Genomic DNA, 17,666 nt, shown 5'->3' with positions numbered 1-17,666 from the left:
CTTACATTTAAGGGTCCTTTGAGCCAAAGATTGAGAAGTTTTCATAACACCCAAATACACTAAGTGCATAGGATCCAATACAAGATAAAGCCATGGATGGAGAGGTAAGGTGGGGTTGAGTGTACAGGAGCTGCCTTGTATAGGCCAACCGGCCTCTTGCAGACTCCTTACGTTCTTATGTTCTTATGTTCTTTTTTTTTTTTTTTTTTCAGCACATGACTTTGTGTCCCAATGTCCACCACTGGTGTTAGTGTTGAAGTGAGGCATCGAGACAGTTGCTGTGGTCAGTACTTGTTCCGTCCCTGCTGCCGCTGACTTCAGGACTCCTTGGTGCATCCCTCGCCTTGCCTGCTCAATTGGTCACTGAGTGTGGCTTTGAAGCAACCTCGCCGCCTTCTCCAGCATCTCTGAGGTTCCTCAAGGCCAGCCAACTCCTCACATCCAGAGTAGTGTTGCAGTGGAGGCTGCAAGGCGGGACAGCAGCTGGAGTGGCTGGGATCAGCAGGAGCAGACTGCTACTGGTGTGAGGTTCAGGAGTGATAAAAAACACCACCAACACAACCACCACCACCAACAACAACTGCTGGCCTCTTCATCCACAAAGGGGGAAGTTTGAATTTCAGAAGTGTGAGAAGATCTGAGAATGAGAGCAAGTTTACTGACCAAAGCCAAGAGTGTGAGAAAAGACATGCAGGGAAGGATGACCTCAACAAATACACCCACACACTCTGGTGTAAGACCTCATGAAAGTCGGGAGTGTGGCAAAAGGTTTAGTAATAGGAGTAACCCCAAACATCACACCCTTACACACACTGGTGCAAGAAACCATGAGTGTGAAGTTTGTGGGAAATGTTTCAGTCAGAAGGGTCACCTCAACACACACACCCTTACACACATCAGTGCAAGAAATCATGAGTGTGAAGTTTGTGGGAAATGTTTCAATCAGAAGGGTACCCTCAAGAAACACACTCTTACACACACTGATGAAAGAAATCATGCTTGTGAAGTTTGTGGGAAATGTTTCAGTCTGAAGGGTACCCTCAAGAAACACACTCTTACACACACTGGTGAAAGAAATCATGAGTGTGAAGTTTGTGGGAAATGTTTCAATCAGAAGGGTACCCTCAAATTACACACTCTTACACACACTGGTGAAAGAAATCATGAGTGTGAAGTTTGTGGGAAATGTTTCAGTCAGAAGGGTACCCTCAAATTACACACTCTTACACACACTGGTGAAAGAAATCATGAGTGTGAAGTTTGTGGGAAATGTTTCAGTCTGAAGAGTAACCTCAAATCACACACTCTTACACACACTGGTGAAAGAAATCATGAGTGTGAAGTTTGTGGAAAATGTTTCAGTCGGAAGGGTACCCTCAAATTACACACTCTTACACACACTGGTGAAAGAAATCATGAGTGTGAAGTTTGTGGGAAATGTTTCAGTCAGAAAGGTACCCTCAAATTACACACTCTTACACACACTGGTGAAAGAAATCATGAGTGTGAAGTTTGTGGGAAATGTTTCAGTCAGAAGGGTACCCTCAAATTACACACTCTTACACACACTGGTGAAAGAAATCATGAGTGTGAAGTTTGTGGGAAATGTTTCAGTCGGAAGGGTACCCTCAAATTACACCTTGTTACACACACTGATGCAAGAAGTCATGAGTGTGAAGTTTGTGGGAAAAGGTTCAAACTGAAGAGTCTATTGGGCAGGCATGTCTTCAGACACTCTGGTCATAAAGGGTTCAAGTGCGATGTTTGTGGGAAACGTTTCATGACTAAGGGTGAGATTGTCAGCCACATGAAGGTCCACTTCTCCTGAGGTGCTGTGCTGATTCAGTTCTGCTGTGTGTGTGAGTGCAAGTGTTTGTTGTGGTGGTGTTACAGGGCTGTGTGTAGCACAGAGAACAGAAAATATTCATCTGTTGGAACAAATGGTGACTGTGACGGCATGATCTGTTATTCACTTTCCACCCCAGGCTTCATGTGGTTGGTGGGTCCTGTGAAAGGTCTGATCTTTTTGGTGACTGTGCTGGGCTGGCTGTTGTGGCCTGGGCTTATTGGTCAAGTGTGTGTGTGTTAATAGTAATAATATAGTGTATTTGGTCTTACCAGCCGCTAAGCTAAAAATGTACACATTATAAACACATTGTAAAGAACAGTAGGTAGGGGTTCAGGGATCTAACACATCAGTGGGAGGTTGGAATGATAGTGGTGGGAGGGTTGAGTGCAGTGTGGTGGTGCCGGGGAGGGGGAGGACATCCTCTTCCAGATGGTGGCAAGGTGTTAGTCCCAAGGTGTGACATTCATGTAGGTGTGAAAGAGGGGTGACGATATGATTGAGCACATGCTACTTGAGTGATGTATGTATATAAGAGAGAAAAGGGGATTATGGTAACAGTTGTGACTGAATGGAATAGGATGTTGGAGAGGGATGTAAAAGGTTAAATGCATGCAATATTATTTCAGCTGAGGTCATTTTCAAAGCAGACAATTGTTGTCATTCAGTAGATCATGTCATTCTTAATCATCAGAAATCATTTTCAAGACTCAATTCTGACCTGTCACATTGCGTAGATCTTGTCATTCTTAGTCAGTTGAGGTCATCTTGAAGCCAACAATTCTTGTTTCATAGTTCAATTCTTGTCATTTTCCCTCTTTTTGTTCCTCAGATATATTTTCAAATTAATATCATATTTATTTCCATTTATTTCATTTTGGGAGCAGGCATTAAGGCCAGGTTATGTTAGGTTACCTTATATTTAGTTTCATTAGGTCAGATGAGGTTAGGTTACATTTAATTTGATTAGGGTAGTTAGTTTTAATTGTGTTCAATGAATGTGTAATATGCTTCAGTTATATAATGTGTACTCGCCATTGCCAATGGAGCTTGGGAATAATAACACATGACTTAGTCATTCACTTTTTTTTTATTGGATTAACCTGCAGTTTGAGTATTACAGCTTGATGTAGCACGTAACAGCTGATACAGCACAACAAATAAGTAATTACTGAGAAATCATCTATACAGGAAGGTAGTTGGTGTGGAAGAGAAATGGCTACTAACTCTGCCCTGTGCACAGGGGGTGATAAGTGGTGCCACAAAGAGATGCTCAGGGCTGAGAAATGTAAATCAAGTAGTGGTGCATTACAGGTGCCCAGTTTGTGAAAGACGGGACAGGAAACGGAGGAAATAGGTAACTGGAACTGTGTGGCAAAGCAGAAGGGAGGAAAGGACCTGCAGAAGCCACTGCCTCAACAGACTATTGGAAATGGTTTGACTATAGTAAGTCTGCTGGTCAACAGAAAAATATTCTTAATGTCGTGCCTGGCATGGGCACTCCTTAATAATGTTGGTTAATTATACCTCAAAGTAGAATTAATTGTTGATCACTTAAACCAGAGAGTAAAATTAGTAGTTCATTTACCAAGTCTTGGTGTTGATTTGTTCTAACCTATCAATGTTTCTGTGTGTGTAAGGATCCCACACCGTGGAGCAGTATTCAAGTGTTGGTCTCACAAGTGTCATTAGCTATGTGTTTAATGTCAGGTGTGCAGTTATGTAAATTCCTCCTCAGGTACCCCAGGGTTCGGTTGGCTGTGGCACTGATGTGGTCTATGTCAGTGTTGAACTTAAGGTTAGTGGAGAGGTGGACACCAAGATGCTTGTGTGTGTGGACTGATTCAAGGTCTGAATAATGGAGAGTGTAAGTGTGATGGATGGGGTTGTGAGCTCTGGTGAATCTTAACAGTTTGCATTTGTCTGGTCGGAACTGCATCTGCCAGGTGCGCTCCACCGCTGGAGGGCGTCCAAGTCTTTTTGTAGCAGTCTGCAGTCGTCAGTAGTCTTCATTGCTCGAAACAGCAAACTATCGTCGGCAAATAGTCTAGTGGAACAGTTACTATCCATATCAGACCCTATGACATACCGTTTTTCGCAAATATCTTTCAAACGAAGACTCGGATCCGCATGGGGCTTTGGCACAGATTGCTTCACACACTCCGCTAATTTTTGACGCTGTTGTGCAATGCCAGATGCGGTTAATTATGGCGTTTACTCGTGACTGTGATGGCAAAACCTGCGTGAGCCACTTACACATTCGAACAGGTGAGGCGTGACGTATTTGTGACGTGTATCCACCGCCTACCTCCACCCCTGGCTTCCCCTACTCCCATCCCCTCCTTTCTCCCTCCTACCCTCCTCTCCTCCCGCCCTCTCTCTCTCTCTCTCTCTCTCTCTCTCTCTCTCTCTCTCTCTCTCTCTCGGTGCACTTGCGATGTGAGGCTTTGCACGCATATGACTTGTCTATAATGGCGGATAACTCGACAGTATATGCCAAGTATGGTAGGGTGTTTTATGCACACGACCCTGATTCCTGTTCCAGCGTAACTGGATGTTGCTTAAGTGCTGTATGAGGTTTGTTTGGCAATTATACAACCAATGAAAGTTGTACGAGTATATGACCTCCTTCCCACAGGTTACGTTGAGCGTGTGATGGGATGAAGCACGTAGCTGACGCTTGATCATTTATAGGAAATCGCAAGAGACGGAAAGGAATAAGGATGGAATTGAAGCGGGAATTCATTGCAGAGTAAAAACGTGAAACGAAATTGGAGAAATATATGAAAATTTTCTTCTGATATTAGGAAAAGACTGCTATGCGACATGTGTTCATGTAGATAGCTATGTTAAAAAGTCATAGCAAACAAAAATAGACAGCGAGTATATGATAGGTGGATTAATAATGTAAATAACTGACCACATATATATATATATATATATATATATATATATATATATATATATATATATATATATATATATATATATATATATATATATATATATATATATATATATATATATATATATATATATATATATATATATATATATATATATATATATATATATATATATATTGTTACGAATGTGCTGTATGTGAATGATTGTATGTGTAATGTGATGAACTTGTAGCATGATGCAATGTTAGCTCAGCATGGTGCAACTCTACTTGTTGGGACAAGAGAGACAGGAGGGGGCCCCGGGCCGCCGGGCAGGAAGTGCTGAGTCGAGCAGTGGGGGAGCAAGGGTGGCTGAGGAGTTGTAGTGGAGAAGACGCGTGTCTGGGCTTGAGAGAGTGTTGAGCTGCTCCGCTCGCGAGCTGTGTGCATCCGGTGTGCGTGTCTGCCGTGCCCCTGTACTGTGCCTGATTAACTAACTGTTCTGTGCCTTGAAAGTTGCTGTACTCTGTACTGTGTGAGGAACCTGTCATTAAACTAGAACTTAGTGTTGAACGTGTATCCTTTGTGCCTGCCCCGTTCCTGCTCCCCTCGGTGTTCTGTGTGGGCCGCTGTGAGTGACTGGTGCCCGTGTGGCTGTTCTGGTGGGGATCACGCCGCCTGCCTGCCCGTGGATGGTTGTGGTAGGGGGTGGCGTAACACTTGGTGTCAAAGGAGTGGGATAAGTGAACAGTGAAGCGCGCCGAGTGTCATGGCGTCCCCCAGTGATCGCCGTGAGGGTGAGGAGACGGGCAAGGCCGAGGCTGACGTGGGTGAGGTGAAGCTGGGCCAGATGGAATTGTTCGCTGCCATGCTGGCCAGTCTGAGGCAGGAATTGGATCAGAGGGCAGAAGAGAGGGCAGACGAGCAGGCACGCCATCTTGCCGATATCCTCCAGAGCTGTTTCTCGTCGCTGAAGGTGGAAACCCAGCAGTACACCGACCAGGGCTGCGACAGCGCGAGGAGTGAACGGCTGGAGGAGGTGCGGACCCAGGAAGGCGAGGTCCGGGGCCTGAGGGAGGCGGAGAGGCAGCTGCGAGAGGTGGCACCGTCGCACGCGGAGGAAGAAGGCTCAGTTCTGGCAGGAAGCGCCGGGGCGGCGGTCCTGCAGGGGCCTATCTGGGGCTCCTGGCAAGGACTCCTGGAGCCTGGTAGCGTCGTGGCGGAACCAATAGCTGCCGCAGGAGGTTGGGGAGCCCCCGCCTCGTTGCCTCCCTCACCCCCACCCTCTCCTCCATGCCAGCCGGCTCGCAGGTCACGTAGTCCGCTCTCTCTCCCATGGCAGCAGCGAGAGGTGGCAACGTGGTGCGGGGAGGAACAAGAAGCGTCACGTGTGCTGGCGGCGGGTGCACGGGTGGCGGACTGGCGGGGCTCCGCGTGGGGTCCCTGGCAAGGGCCCCTGAAGCCCGGTGGCGTCGTGGCGGAGCCGGTGGAGGCTGCAGGAGGCTGGGGAGCCGTCGGAGCCGCTCCCTTGGGTCCAGCTGGTGCTGGAGTCGGACCCATTAACCCTGCCTCGTTGCCTCTCTCACCGCCTCCCTCTCCGCCATGCCGGCCGGCTTGCAGCCCACGTGGTCCGCCCGCTCCTCTCTGCGGCCCCTCGGCCTCCCCGCGCTCAGGGAGGCTTAAGCCAGCGGAGCACGACGGGAAGTTGGCATGGGAGGCCAAGTTCAAGATGCCAGCTGCTGCCCAGGGCTGGGGCGAGGATGAGAAGGCGCTGCTGCTGACGACAGCGCTACGGGGCTCAGTGGACGGCAGTGTTGCCAGATTGTCAGAAATTTCTGGAGATCTTCTGAAATTTTGACATTTTGTCAGAATTTAAGAAATTACTGTAAAATCTTCTGAAATTTGAACGAATTGTCAGAAATTCTCCAGATTTTTTGCAAGTTATTGTCCGGGTGTCCGCCCAAACTTGACCGCCATCGTCTCGTACCTCAAGGTTACCGATGAGACGATAAGACCCAACGATATAATCTAAGGGATAAAAATGTAAATACATCGGCAAACAATATAGGTATACAATTGCTTTTAATATCCCAGTAAAAGAGTTGCATACTTGATAAGTATTACACTGCGTAACTTCTAATTAAAAAGATAATATTTAATTCTTGTAATACATACAATGAAAATCTGAATTGTCGCTCAGCCAGCCATGTAACCGATCAAGAAGGTTGGCCGTATACGCCAAACCTAACGTAATTAAGTATTTGCACAACATTTCTTTGGTATTTTGATACTCGTTTTTATCCCAGGAAGCAGTAGAGAGGTACAAATAATAAGATTCAGACCCGGGCATAATCTATATATTTACCAAAACGAGTATGGAAAAAACAAAGAAATGTTGTGAAAACAATTAGGTTAGGTTAAGTTAGGTTTGGTTTGGTTATTTTTTATGTGCCACAGCACATTGTCAGAATTTTTTTGAAATTTCCAGAAATTTTGGCAACAGATCTCCTGAAATTTTACCGGGACCATCTGGCAACACTGGTGGACGGGCCCGGCCGCTTGGTGGGGAGCGCCGAGAGGACCTTGGGGCGGCCTGACATGCCGGCCGCTACACGACTCCAGGACGCGCCACAGAGGCTGTGTGGCGTCACGGGGCACTGCGTGCAGTCTGAGGGCCCAGTGGAGGCTCGTATCGGCGTAGGCAGCGCTGTGGAGCGCCGGCCGATGGACATCGCCGATCGAGACGAGCCGTGCGTACTGGGCCTCGACTACCTGACGCAGGGCGAGGCCTGTGCCGACCTTGGACGGGAGCTGGAGAGGCTGCGCGGACAGGCGCCTTTGCTCCCGAAGGTCGGCTGTGCAGAGGTAGTCGCGGCGGAGCGACTGCACCTTGCCCCGGGGACGGAGGCCAGGAAGGTCCTGTGTTGCGGGTCGGACGCGATGCCAGCGGAAGGCACGGTGGAGTCCACGGAGGGCCTGCAGCTGCCTGGTGGTGTGGCAGCCAGACGGAGTCTCGAAGGAGCGGGGGAGGAGTCAGTCACGGTGCTAGTGGCTAACTCCTCCGACGAGGCTCGGAAAGTACCCGCTGGTGCCAAGCTGGGCACCTGTGAGGAGGTGGAGCGCCCAGAGGAGACGCCGGGCAGCAAGGAGTCGGCCGCTGTGGGGCCGCTGCCCAACTTCCTGGAGGATTCAGCGCACCGGAGCGCCGCTCACCTGACGGAGGCGCAGACGAAGGTGCGCCACACCCTGGCCCAGTACGCGGACGTGTTTAGCAGGGGTGACTTGGATCTGGGCTGCACGGGGTTGGTGAAGCACAACATCAACACGGGAAATAGTGTGCCCACCAGGAGCCCGCCCCGACGTGTCGTGCCGGTCAGGCGGGAGGAACTGCAGCGCGCCGTCAACGAGCTGGCGGCGCAGGGGGTGATGGAGCGGACAGACAGTCCATGGCCCTCAGCAGTCGTCCTGGATATGAAGAAGGACGGCACACAGCGCTTCTGTGCGGACTGTCGGGCGCTGAGGGACGAGACTGGCGAGGACTCTCACCCCCTGCCGTGGACCGACGACGCGCTGACGAGGGCCTTGGAGTTCGGGGCATTGACGACAATCAGCGGCCTAGCGGCGGCCGCCCCGCCCTGCCATGACCTCCGGGGCCGGATGGCGAAGGTGAAGATGAAGGCAGCGCCGATGAAGGCGAGCCCGGAGGGTCTCCGTGGCTCGTGCGGGGGCTGTGGCAAGAGGGGGCATAGGTGCAGTCGGTGCCTGGGGGAGCGAAGGACGCGTTCCCTTGACCGGCCGAGCCCCGACGCCCTCCAGCCGCGCTGTAAGGACTGTGGCCAGTCAGGCCACCGCTTGAGCACCTGTCCCAGGTCCAGGGACGCGGCACGGGCGGGAAGCGCGGACGGGCTGGAGAAGGGAGCCGTCTTCCAGCCGTCTCCCGCCCTCGGGCCCCGCCTTGAGTAAGCTGCCGCCGCCCGACCAGCGTGTTGCCAGTGGGAGGCTTAGCGGTTGTAGCCACGACGCGTGACAGTGGACACCGGGGGCTGAGGAGTGCTCGGCGCCTGACCCGGGTAGTGTGTGCTGCTGGAGGGCCAGTGGAGGCTCGTATCGGCGTAGGCAGCGCTGTGGAGCGCCGGCCGATGGACGTCGCCGATCGAGACGAGCCGTGCTTGCTGGGCCTCGACTACCTGACGCAGGCCAGTAAGGCTCGTGGTGGCCTCGGACGGGAGCTGGAGAGCGTGACCGGAATGGTGCCCTTTGCTTCCAGGAGGTTTACGAGCATGGCTGCGTGGGGAGGTAGTCACGGCTGAGCGAGGGCACCTTGCCCCGAGGGTGGAGGCCAGGAGCCGGTGTCGACTGTCCCGAGCGTCACGTGGAGTGGATGGCGTGGAAGAGCCCACTGAGGACTGGCGGCTGGTCGACGGCGTGGCTGACAGGCGGAGCCCCTTGGGGGCGCGAGAAGAGACTGTGGAGGACAGACTGATTTATGTGTATTGCATGTATTTTTCTGTGTTCAGTGTTCGGCCGGGAGCTCAGGCTACCGGTGGATTTGGCCACGGGGCGGCCTCCCGACGTGAGCTTGCCCACCGTCACCTCTGGCTTCGCAGCGGCACTGCAGGAAAGCCTGGCTGAGGTGCACCGACGCGTACGGGGCAAGCTCAAGGTGGCAGGCCAGGCCATGAAGGAGACATACGACCGGCGCAGGAGAGGACGTGAGCCCCAGCAGCAGCGACGAGGACGTGTCAGAGGTCGACCAAGGGGCGAACGAGAACATGGGCGGTGCGGGCGAAGCGGCAGATGTCAGTGACGACCCTGAGCAAGTACCTGGGGCCGACGACGCCGCTCTGGGTGCCACCGCCTGCCTACCGCCGCCCGCATCCCAGCGGCGCCCTCGGCGAGAGAGGCGTCGGCCGGGATGGTTAAGAGACTTTAGTGATGTCCCAGGGGACTGATTAGTTTGATTTATTTCATGTGTTTTGTTTGTTGAATGTTGGGGCAGCCGGGTCGACTGCCTTCTGAAGGGGGAGATAGTGTTACGAATGTGCTGTATGTGAATGATTGTATGTGTAATGTGATGAACTTGTAGCATGATGCAATGTTAGCTCAGCATGGTGCAACTCTACTTGTTGGGACAAGAGAGACAGGAGGGGGCCCGGGGCCGCCGGGCCGCCGGGCAGGAAGTGCTGAGTCGAGCAGTGGGGGAGCAAGGGTGGCTGAGGAGTTGTAGTGAAGACGCGTGTCTGGGCTTGAGAGAGTGTTGAGCTGCTCCGCTCGCGAGCTGTGTGCATCCGGTGTGCGTGTCTGCCGTGCCCCTGTACTGTGCCTGATTAACTAACTGTTCTGTGCCTTGAAAGTTGCTGTACTCTGTACTGTGTGAGGAACCTGTCATTAAACTAGAACTTAGTGTTGAACGTGTATCCTTTGTGCCCTGCCTCGTTCTCTCCTCCCCTCGGTGTTCTGTGTGGGCCGCTGTGAGTGACTGGTGCCCGTGTGGCTGTTCTGGTGGGGATCTCGCCGCCTGCCTGCCCGTGGATGGTTGTGGTAGGGGGTGGCGTAACAATATATATATATATATATATATATATATATATATATATATATATATATATATATATATATATATATATATATATATATTAATTCAAAATTCATCACCATCGACAAACAGGTCATCCTCGTCAGCACTGTTGATGCTGATGCAGACTTCATATAATTCATATTTATCTGCCATTAATTCAAGTCATACGTGTGCATGTATTCATATCTCGTGTACATCACAAGTGAGACAGAGAGAGAGAGAGAGAGAGAGAGAGAGAGAGAGAGAGAGAGAGAGAGAGAGAGAGAGAGAGAGAGATTTACATAGAAAATCAGACCACACAGACCCCATGGTCCAGACTAGATGGTCTGTCCTTAAACCTAAGTGATTCTACATTAATTAGATGGCTCCAAAATGTTGCTTTTCTACTCTAGTGAATATTAAGTTCAAGGAAGTGACGGTCGAGCTTGTTTTTAAAGGAGTCAATCGAGTTACACTGGACCACTGATGGTGGGAGCTTATTCCATTCTCGCACTTCAACGTTGGTGAAGAAAAATTTGGTGCAGTCTGAATTTACTTGTCTACATTTGAGTTTTGTGCCATTGTTCCTCGTTCGCAAAGTGTCATCGATCATAAACAATTTTGTTCTGTCTGCATTCGTGAAACCATTAAGTATTTTAAAACATTCGATCATTTTCCTCGGAGGAGAGAGAGAGAGAGGGGGGCAGGTATAGGGGAGAAAGAGGGCGTGGGGAGAGAGTGCGGGGGAGAAGGAGGGTAGGAGGGAGGGAAAGGGAGGGGTGGGAGTAGGGGAAGCCAGGGGTGGAGGTAGGCGGTGGATACACGTCACAAATACGTCACGCCTCACCTGTTCGAATGTGTAAGTGGCTCACGCAGGTTTTGCCATCACAGTCACGAGTAAACGCCATAATTAACCGCATCTGGCATTGCACAATAGCGTCAAAAATTAGCGGAGTGTGTGAAGCAATCTGTGCCAAAGCCCCATGCGGATCCGAGTCTTCGTTTGAAAGATATTTGTGAAAAACGGTATGTCATAGGGTCTGATATGGATAGTAGGTGTTTACCGTTTACCGTAGATGAGGTTTCATGCCCTGCTCCGCCGCTGATGCAGCGCTCTCGAGGGCCGTCAACAATTACAACGTTAGCCTCAGTAATAGTCTTCAATGCACTTATTCTCAAACATCGTAGTGAGTGAGTGAGTGTCTTAATTGCTTTCACGAATAATATCACAAATATCCATTGGTTCAGTTTTCATGTCTGATACTTCTTGATCTTGATATTTAATGCGCAGGGCACCCATTCAGCATAACACGCATATTTGTGTTGGCTGTTGGAGGGACGGGGGAGCCGGGTGTGCAGGGGAGGGGAGTGAATCAAGTGTCACTGTTAGAGTTGGTGTGTTGTGGTGACAAGTGAGTGTGTATTGACACCCTGCCCTAATTTTCGGCAAGAATTATAGTTCGGTGCATAACACGCATATTTGTGTTGGCTGTTGGGGGGACGGGGGAGCCGAGTGTGCAGGGGAGTGGAGTGAATCAAGTGTCATTGTTCGTGTTGGTGTGTTGTGGTGACAAGTGAGTGTGTATTGACACCCTGCCCTAATTTTCGGCAAGAATTATAGTTCGGTGCATAACACGCATATTTGTGTTGGCTGTTGGGGGGACGGGGGAGCCGGGTGTGCAGGGGAGGGGAGTGAATCAAGTGTCATTGTTCGTGTTGGTGTGTTGTGGTGACAATTTAATGACGAGATTTTCTATTCTCTTTTTTCTATTACTCTCTCGGTCCCACACGTCCTCTGCGTGTATCGAAACACACGAGAAATGAATCAAGATCAGGGTATTCGGCGGCTGCCTGGGATTGAACCCGCGACCAGACCAGCGTGACGGGAGAGCCGCTCCTTACCGAGTCGGCCAAAGAGGTACCCCCCTGGCTAAGTGGGTTATGGGAGGCTCGTTCATCAGGCCGTCGCCGCACTACAACAAGTGAGTGTGTATTTGTTTTCTGAATGAGTCTATTGTACCGCACTCTAAAATCTGTTGAGGGAGGCTGTTGCAGTCACGTATGGTGCGTGGAAAGTACGAGTGATTGTTTGCGTTGTGTAGGTATGTTTGTGGATCAATGTCAATGTGAGTGTTGTGATCTTGTACATAAGTGTAAGTCTGTGTGCTTGTCTGCGTATGTGAAGAGGGTCCATGTTTATCTGTTGTTTGATCCGTGTTGTGATGCCAGGCGTTCGAGTGTAATTGTTTGTAATGAACCTAGCCGCCTTGGTGTTGATTTGTTCTAACCTATCAATGTTTCTGTGTGTGTAAGGATCCCACACCGTGGAGCAGTAATCAAGTGTTGGTCTCACAAGTGTCATTAGCTATGTGTTTAATGTCAGGTGTGCAGTTATGTAAATTCCTCCTTCGGTACCCCAGGGTTCGGTTGGCTGTGGCACTGATGTGGTCTATGTGGGTGTTGAACTTAAGGTTAGTGGAGAGGTGGACACCAAGATACTTGTATGTGTGGACTGATTCAAGGTCTGAATTATGGAGAGTGTAAATGTGATGGATGGGGTTGTGAGCTCTGGTGAATCTTAACCGTTTCCATTTGTCTGGTCGGAAGTGTATTTGCCAGGTGCGCTCCCACCGCTGGAGGGCGTCCAAGTCTTTTGTAGTAGTCTGCAGTCGTCGGCAGACAGTAATAGTACCAACCCTCACATATGCAACTGAAACGTGGGCCTGGAATGAAAGTCAGAGGTCTAGAGTGCAGACAGTGGAAATGAGTTATTTGAGGAGTGCTTGTAGTGTGAGTAGAATGGATGGAATGAGTAATGAAAGTGTGTACGAGCGTTTTGTAATGTGTCACAGGGGTGAAGGGAAGAAGTGTGGAGTGGTGGAAGAAGTGAAGCGACAGACTTTAAAGTGGTTTGGCCACATGGAGCGAATGGAGGAGAGTAAGATGACCAGAAGGGTGTATGTGAGTGAGATAGAGGGAGGGAATGCTAGAGGACTACCTCCAGTGAAATGGAGAGATAGGGTGCAAGACTACGTTAGGGAGAGGGGGGAAAGATCTTTGAGAAACTTTGAGCAGGCAAGGAGGGAGTGTCTGGATAGAAAAAGTTGGAAGCTCTTCTGCCGTGGCCATCCCCTGGTGGGAGCTCCTAGAAGCAGGCGTCGATGAAATGATGATGCAGTCGTCGGTAGTCTTTACTGCCCTAAACAGCAAACTATCGTCGGCAAATAGTCTAGTGGAAGAGTTAGGCGTTGAGAGTGGGAGATGGTAAATGTACAGGAGGAAAAGAAGGGGGCCTTGTGGGGCACTTGAAGAAACAGGGACAGTGCCAGATGAAGATCCGTCAAGAACGCGTTGAGTCCGGTTAGTAAGAAATGCAGTGATCCAGTGTAGAATAGGTCCTGAAATACCGTAGTATTTCAATTTTAATGTCAGTCTTTTGTGTGGGACTTTGTCGAAGGGTTTGGCAAAATCTAAAATAATAGCGTTAACTTGTGTGATGTCACGTCGGTCAAGTAGCCTCGTCATGTCATGAAATGTAGTAATGAGTTGCGATTCACATGAGCGTTTGGGTCGAAAGCCGTGTTGTGAGTCAGTAAAGATGTTGTTTGTGTCAAGGTGATTCATTATGTGTTTGTGTATTATGTGTTCGAAAATTTTGTGAGTGAGATGGGGCGATAATTGGCTGGGTCAGTCCGGTCACCTGTCATTAGCAATGGATTAATGTTTGCCAAAAGCCAGTCAGAGGGTAATGAGGTGGATGATTGGGACTGGGTGAATATGGCCACATCCAACGATCATTTTCACCACACTGAACATTCATCACACACAATTTATCTTTGAGTACAAGCACTAATTAATAGCCATGATCGGTCATGTTACGAATTCTCTCAATTTCAGTCTGGAGAACTACACAACATTGGTCATTCGCCGAGTGGTTGACTTCAGGCTTCTTGAACCTCACACAATTTATGCATTTCTTCTCAGCCATGGTGCACTCCTGTGATTTATGATTGCCAGCGCATTTGAAACAATTTGGGGCGTCTCCATTGGTCTTGGCAGTACAGTTGGCTCAAGATGGCCATATCTCTGACAATGATAACATATAATTGCATGGTATCTGTCTCTCACTGTGTATATTCCCCATTCTAATTTTAACTTGTCATGATTCTTGTGAATCAGCTCTCTTACAGTTGGGTCACACCTCATTATGTAGTGCATCGTACCGCCAGCCGCAGGCCTACTAAAAATTAGCTCAATCTTATTCTCAACATAATCAATTGAGTGTAAGAACTCATTGTGGTCTAAGATGGTCTCCTTTATTTTTTCCTTGGTCTTCTCTTTATGCTCATTGCATATCATGATCTTTGGTTTCATCTTTCCAACACTCTTGGTACTAATTTGCTCAACAGACTCCAGTTTTTGAGCAGCCTCAGCCCTTGTGTTCTCATTTTCAAAGTTCATGACAATGTTACCTCTATTTGTAAATCTTGAATCAGTTATTTGAATGCCATTCAATGCCTGGGAGACTTCTTAATGGTTTCACGAATGAAGACAGATAAACATTAATTATGATCGATGACACTTTGCGTACGAGGAACAATGGCGTAAAACTCAAATGTAGACAAGTAAATTCAGACTGCACCAAATTTTTCTTCACCAACGTTGTAGTGCGAGAATGGAATAAGCTCCCACCGTCAGTGGTCCAGTGTAACACGATTGACTCCTTCAAAAACAAGCTCGACCGTCACTTCCTTCAACTTAATATTAACTAGAGTTGAAATGCAACGTTTTGGAGCCATCTGATTAACGTTGAATCACTTAGGTTTCAGGACAGACCACCTAGTCTGGACCATGGGGTCTGTGTGGTCTGATTTTCTATGTAAATATGTAAATGTCTGTCGCCTTCTTTTCCTGTGTAGAAGCTTTTACAACTAAGAGATTCTTCTTGACCTTCTTGCCTCTCTTTGCCACCTCAGCCCAACTGGATTCAGCATGCTCAGCACATTTAAGCGTGTCAACAACTGATCCCAGCTCCTCCTGCACCTTCACAGCCCTTGATTCAACCTCATCCTTAACCACAGATATTTCCTTAGATAATTCTTGCTTGAATTCATCCAATTTTTCCACACTGCTGGTAGCCAGAGACGCTTTATGGAGGCATGGGGTGCATATCCAATTTATTTTAGGTATATTATCCAGGTTGATCCCAGACAAATTAGCACACTTCACATGACACCACCTAGTGCACAAACAGCAACCAGTCAACTTCTCGCCCGTGAATTTTGCGCAAACATAACACAAATCCCCCAGTCCCTTGGCCCTAACAGCGGCCATGTCGACACTTTCTGTGCGGAGCTAGGCGCAACACCTCCGCTCAGCACCACGGTCACTCACTCTGTTGAGAGTGGAAGATCGTTAATGTACAGAAGGAAAAGAAGGGGGCCTTGAGCGGCGCCTTGTGGGACACCTGAAGAAACAGGGACAGTGTCAGATGAAGATCCGTCAAGAAGAACGCGTTGAGTCCGGTTAGTAAGAAATGCAGTGATCCAGTGAAGAATAGGTCCTGAAATACCGTAGTATTTCAATTTTAATGTCAGTCTTTTGTGCGGGACTTTGTCAAAGGCTTTGGCAGAATCTAAAACAATAGCGTCAACTTGTTTAATGTCACGTCGGTCAAGTAGCCTCGTCATGTCATGAAATGTAGTAATGAGTTGCGATTCACATGAGCGTTTGGGTCGAAAGCCGTGTTGTGAGTCAGTAAGGATGTTGTTTGTGTCAAGGTGACGCATCATGTGTTTGTGTATTATGTGTTCAAAATTTTACATGGAATCGATGTTAGTGAGATGGGGCGATAATTGGCTGGGTCAGTCCGGTCACCTGTCATTAGCAATGGATTAATGTTTGCCAAAAGCCAGTCAGAGGGTAATGAGGTGGATGATAGGGATTGGGTGTATATGTGTAGTGCGGCAACTATGCCTGATGAACGAGCCTCCCATAACCCACTTAGCCAGCGGGGTACCCCTTTGGCCGACTCGGTAAGGAGTGGTTCTTCCGTCACGCTGGTCGCGGGTTCAATCCTAGGCAGCCGGGGAATACCCTCTCCTTGTTGTGATTAATTTCTCGTGTGTTTCGATACACGCAGAGGACGTGTGGGACCGAGAGAATAATGGAAAAAGAGAATAGAAAATCTCGTCATTAAATATGGCCTGCAGGATGGGGGCAAAGGATTTTAGGATGAAGGCGGGAATGTTGTCGGGGCCAGTGGATTTAGTTGTGTCGAGTCCTTCCAGTAATTTCTGTATTCCGTTAGTCGTAATGTCAAGGGGGGCTATCGGGAGGAAGGGGCTGTGTGGCATGTTTGGTGTCAGGTTGTGTTCTTGTGTGTATACCGATTGGAACTGTGTGTTGAGTATTTGTGCTTTGTGTTGTGGGCTGGTTACTAATGTGTTAGTGTTGTCTTTCAGTGATGTAATCGTGTTAGTGTCGTGTTTGCGCGTTTTAAGGAATTTAAAAAAAAGTTTTTGTTATTTCTTACGTTGTCTGCGAGGTAAGTTGCGATGTGTTTGCGTTCCGCTACTTTTATGTTTTTGGCAAATGTCTTTTGGTGGTTTTTGTAGGCGGTCCAGTTATCTGTTGTGTTGTATGTCTGCGCGCGTCTGTAGAGTCTTTGTTTCTTGCGATGTTGTCTGCGTAGATCCCTGGAAAACAAGGGGAGTGTGTACCTACTAGAAAGTGTTTTTTTTTTTTTTGTGTGTGTGTGTGTGTGGTATGTGTCTGTTCATAAGAGTCGTGTATGGTGTGTTTCAGGTTGTTCCAGTTGGTGGAAAGAAGTCGTGTGTGTGTGTGTGTGTGTGTGTGTGTGTGTGTGTGGTATGTGTCTGTTCATAAGAGTCGTGTATGGTGTGTTTCAGGTTGTTCCAGTTGGTGGAAAGAAGTCGTGTGTGTGTGTGTGTGTGTGTGTGTGTGTGTGTGTGTGTGTGTGTGTTGTGTCTGTTCATAAGAGTCGTGTATGGTGTGTTTCAGGTTGTTCCAGTTGGTGGACAGAAGTCTTGTGTGTGTGTGTGTGTGTGTGTGTGTGTGTGTGTGTGTGTGTGTGTGTCTGTTCATAAGAGTCGTGTATGGTGTGTTTCAAGTTGTTCCAGTTGGTGGACAGAAGTCTTGTGTGTGTGTGTGGTATGTGTCTGTTCATAAGAGTCGTGTATGGTGTGTTTCAGGTTGTTCCAGTTGGTGGACAGAAGTCTTGTGTGTGGGTCTGTCGCAAAAAAGTCAGTGCTGAAAGCAGTAGGTCTTGTTTGATCATGTCTAAGTCAGCCCTTGAATAAAGGAATATCTGTCTGGGTCTCTGTTTATGTCTAATCGGTCGGAGGTCAGCGTAAAT

At 48.7% G+C, this 17,666-nt stretch overlaps 2 long non-coding RNA genes across 3 annotated transcripts in view; both read left to right on the top strand.

Annotated features, from left to right (window-relative positions):
- The first annotated feature begins 964 nt into the window (after positions 1 to 964).
- Positions 965 to 3,301, top strand: LOC126987393 (uncharacterized). The gene is made up of 2 exons (XR_007740866.1): positions 965 to 1,202; positions 1,455 to 3,301. It is a non-coding gene; the product is annotated as an uncharacterized LOC126987393 (long non-coding RNA).
- Positions 3,302 to 12,091: 8,790 nt separating this feature from the next.
- The window catches only part of LOC126987390 (uncharacterized), a 26,184-nt gene continuing 20,609 nt past the window's right edge, over positions 12,092 to 17,666 (top strand). Inside the window, exon 1 of one of the 2 annotated variants that reach the window (XR_007740861.1) lies at positions 12,092 to 12,270. This is a non-coding gene — a long non-coding RNA (uncharacterized LOC126987390). The remainder of the gene's footprint in view (positions 12,271 to 17,666) is intronic. The other variant, XR_007740863.1, reaches the window with a different exon arrangement.

The sequence above is a fragment of the Eriocheir sinensis genome, chromosome 64 (assembly GCF_024679095.1).
Source record: "Eriocheir sinensis breed Jianghai 21 chromosome 64, ASM2467909v1, whole genome shotgun sequence".
NCBI lineage: Eukaryota > Metazoa > Arthropoda > Malacostraca > Decapoda > Varunidae > Eriocheir > Eriocheir sinensis.
Note: the sequence above shows the minus strand (reverse complement) of the source record. Positions and strands in the feature narration are given on the sequence as shown.